We start from the raw sequence: 4,826 nt of genomic DNA on the forward strand, positions 1-4,826 counted from the left end.
ACTTGACTAAGGAAGAATTAGGAAAAAACTCTTTCAAATGCACCCTAACAAAGCTCACAATCCTTATAGTTTCCTAACATTCTTCTTTCAAAAATGTTGTGGAATAATCGACAAGGATGTTTTCAAAGTGATTGAAGACTCAAGAGCTTCTGGTAAGTGTTTAAAATAATTCAGTAAGACCTATCTTGCACTCATTCCTAAAAAAAAATGCTTCTTCTCTCGATGAATTTAGACCCATTTTTCTTTGTAATACTTCTAAGAAAATTATAGCTAAAATTGTATCTTATAGAATTAAGAAAATATTGTCAGACATTATTTTAAATGAACAAACATGATTTGTACTATGCAAATCCATCTTAGATGGAGTGATTATTTCCCATGAAATGATTCTCTCCGTATGCACCATAAAGACTCTAGCAATGATGATCAAGCTTAACATCAACAAGGCTTAGGATAAATTTTACTGGATATTTTTCTATAAAACAACAAAGGCCTTTTGTTTTTTAAAAGTTTGACTCAATTAGGTTTTTAAATGAATTGCAAGTCATCAATTGTTAATGTTACTTAATGGCTCTTTGAAAGTTTTTTTGAGGATTCTCAAGGCATTAGGCGAGTAGACCCATAGTCTCACTTCCTTTTAATCATCATGGCAGAAGCATTAGGAAAATCCTTAAACCAAGAAAAGAGTTATTCAAAACTTGAATGGATAAGTGTGACTCACTCCCTCCCTCCTATGACTCATCATTCATCAACAATTTGTTGATGATATTTTTCTCTTTAGGGCTGCCACAAGGCATGAGGCAAGGATTTTTAAGGATATTTTGCAATTATATTATGCATCCTTTAGATAGCAAGTAGGGGTTAACAAATCAAAAATTCTTTTCATTTTTTATAGTTGTAAAGAAAGAATAGGAAACTAACAAAGTTATAGGTTTCAAACATGGCCTTCTTCCACGCACATACCTTAGTCTTACCTTGGATAAAACCATTGGAGAAAAAGAACTTTGGGACAACTTATGTGAGAAGATTTCTAGTAAGGTAGCCTAATTACAAGGACACTAGTTATCTTGGGCTGGTAAAATCTTGATGTCGAAGCCAGTTCTTTCTGCTCTAACTACGTATTTAGTGTAATGCCTTTCTTTGTCTGGTAGAGCGAAGAAAAAGATAGATTAGAGAAAGAGGAATCTTTTCAACAAGGAAACTTGGATAAGAAGAAAACAACATTAATTTACAAGGGGTTCTCTTCAACAAATTTTTTTTAAAGGATGGAGCTCTCGGGTCCATCTAGGTACAAGCTTTCAAAAGTAGTGACGAAACTATGGAACATCTATTCCTTTGTTGTCTCTTTGTGCATGAATGTTGGAGGTGGCTTTGTGGAAATCTAGGATGGTGAAGTGAACTCCTAAGGGATATTTTGAGCTTGTTTTGCTCATGGACCCTCATTACCATAGATGCAACCTTTGACTATTAATTGATCAATAATTCTCTCAATCTCACAATGGGAAGTGTGGAAGGAGAGAAATAGAAGGATCCTTCAATTTCAAGAGATACAAAGTCTTTCTTGAACAAAGTGGGAGCAACAATTGTTGAGGTTGTCAATTGCAAATTCAGATTCAAATATAGAAGTCCACTTATTTTAGAATTTTGGATGCATGCATAAAAGAGAAATTTGTTTGGAGTACTAAATCCTCCAATTGTGGGCCTAGGTGACTCAAAAATAGAGTGACTAAGGAAGCCATCTAAATGGCAAGCTCTGTAGATAGTGTGGTTTAAAATGAATTTTGATTGGGTCTCAAGAGGCAACACTAGGAGCTATGGTGATGGTTGTTTTATCAGGGAAGGCTCCATTGTAAGCAAAACAGCTCCCCCTCTTCCAATAGGAATGAATAACGAAACCAAATTCAAAGGACTATTTTTGGGTCTCCGTAAATGTAGAGAACTCAACTATAGCAAAATTGTAATTGAAGGAGACTCAATCATAGTTATTAAATGTATTAAGGAAAGGGTCCAGATCATCGTTAGCTAGTTTCTAATTTGGCCTCTTCTTGGACAGAATGGAGATAATTACATAATCTTCGCTGACCATCTTAGTTGAGATCGCTCGTGAGTGGACATCCCTTCCTTTCCCGCTCATCGATGAGGGGTCTTTTCTTAGGTATTAATATGCTTGCTCTTCCTTCAATTTTGCCGACCTTCTGCTAGGTGGATCCCCTTTAGAATTAGATAGGGTAAAAATTTGTTACACGCATATAGTCATAGCCACTTGGACTGACTAGTAACACAATAAGCATTGATGTTTATGTCGCATCTCTTGTATTTTCATGTTTATAATTAATACAATTCTAAATGCTTATGTATGAGAATTGAATATCTTCTTAAACTTGTCACACAAATTATCTAGATTTAAATGTTGTATCTATTAGTACCCAAGTTTAATCATCAAAAATGTTTTAGAATTTGATTAAAGTCGTTCATTAGTATGATTGTTTTAATAAGTTATAAATTTCATAGTATTAAGTCTAAAATTTGAATTAATATGACTTGTAAATAATTTTCTATCAATAAATTTGTATCATTTAAATTGCTATTAATATTATGATTGTCACATATTTATCATTTATTTTATATAAAATATATAAATTGGCCATAATATCAATAAAGAAGTTATATAAAAGATATAAAATAATTTACATCACTAATTAAAATTTTGATATTTGAAATACAAAATTTTATAAAACAATTAATTTCTACAAATGTGAATATGATTTAACACAAACATTTTATTTTTATAAAATATATTTTTTAATTATAAAAAATTAAGAAGACGTAATTTCTAACCTTTAAAACTGCACAAAAGATTTTAATAACGACATATTTGAATATGCTTGTTTCATATTAAATACTGCATTACACAAAGTACAGTGAATTGCAGCGAAAAACAGAGAAAATTTGGCTATAAACCTGCAAAGAAAAATTTGAGTCTTAAGTAAATAGTTAAGGAAAAAACAAGCTGTCATCTATGATAAATGACACTCCATTGAAATTGAAGTGTGTTATGGTTTCATGATTCGAGATTTACATCCTCAGGGTCCTCTTTATTTCTATTAGACCTTGAAGAGGAGAGGTTTATAATAACTGCAAACCAAAATCAGAAACCCAGCAGTACGTTGAACTCCTAATCTAAATAGAACAAGTGCCGCAGAGCAGCAAAGTTCCTGCCAAAGAATGTAAGGTCTGTATCTGTTTTGTATGCCATTTAATTGTTACGACTTTGTTATGCTTCTTACAAGTTGTGTGATGTTGATCAGATTCACAGTTACAGTTTGCTCTTGGTCAACTGTAACTTTCTGTTCTTCCTGGCTGTATGAGTATTGCACAAATTCTGTAATTTACAGTAGAAAATAATATGCAGAAAATCACTAAACACTGTTCTTTTTATCAGTGTTCCACGACCGTTGGGTATGGGGAGACGTGGGGACGGGCTTCGGGGATGGGGGGCTTGGGCCGGGGGGGGAATGCGTTTCCGTGGAACACTGTTTTTTATTAAAAAATTGATTATAATCTATATTAGTCTGGAATGCTACTTCTGTTTATTTTCTCAGACAAGCGAAAAGTATATAGCAATCTTGCTTTTAAAAAAGAAAATCACTAAACACTGTTTCTTTTTATTAATAAATTGATTATAATCCATATCAGTTTGGAATGCAACTTCTGTTTATTTTCTCAGACAAGTATATAGAAACCTTGCTTTTAAAAGAGAAAACTTTATAGAACACAAGTTTATTTTGATTCTATTTGAGAGATGAAAATGGTTTTTAAAATACAAAAATCAATAGGATATCATAAAAAACTTACAATTACATAGCTAATGATCAAATCAAATTGGTGATCTTGTTTAGTGCCCTTTGGTGGGCTTGTTTTTTCCAGCAATTACAATGCTTTTTCTTTTTTCTATATTCATGAATCTGATCTATATATATATGATCTATTCATATATGATAAATAACAAAAAAAATAAAAATTAAATGTATATGGTTTCATATGTATGAGACATATTATACAGACCTGAGTGTGAAAGAATGAGGCTTTCTTACTTCTGCTTCAAAATATGTTTTGAAAAGCTACAGAATATAGTAAATATTTCAGAAATTGGTATAGCGATTCCTCCCATTTCATCATGGAAAAGAGTACATTATCAAGAAAAAAAGTGCAGAACCAATTAATCCATGAGAAATCATTTGCAAAATAGCAAAATGGAGAGAAATATAACAAATGTGAATCAAGAAAAAGGACAAACATAAACCAAACATCTAAATAAATTAGGATTTCATGATAGATTGTTGAAACACTCCATAACTTTGCATTGTCACAAATTCATAAGAAAAATAAAAAAGAGGAGAGATAGCAAAAGAAAGCCAAAGGAATAAATTGTCGTATACTGAAGATACTTATAGAGTTTTTTTCTATTTATAATGAAACAGTTTTCTACGTTAACTCCAGCCATACTTACTGCAAATGAATTAAACCAAATTAATATCCCATGATATTAAAGTATATAGTACCTGGAGAACAATGCATGTTGCAATTGAGATCACAAAGATGTAATGGTATTGACCCGAGAAATATTTTCAAAATCTAACATACTCAGGTTATTGCAGCGTAGAAATGCTCTGGCGTTTATTCAGGATAGCTCAAATCAAATTCAGGACATGTCATCCACCTCAGTGGAAGAATAATTTAACATTAATAGAAAACAGTTTACTTACATATTTGAAATACACTACAGATAATTTGAATGAATTCTCTTCTACCTTACAACACTGAGA

The sequence above is a fragment of the Cryptomeria japonica genome, chromosome 7 (genome assembly GCF_030272615.1).
Source record: "Cryptomeria japonica chromosome 7, Sugi_1.0, whole genome shotgun sequence".
NCBI classification, from domain to species: Eukaryota; Viridiplantae; Streptophyta; class Pinopsida; order Cupressales; family Cupressaceae; genus Cryptomeria; species Cryptomeria japonica.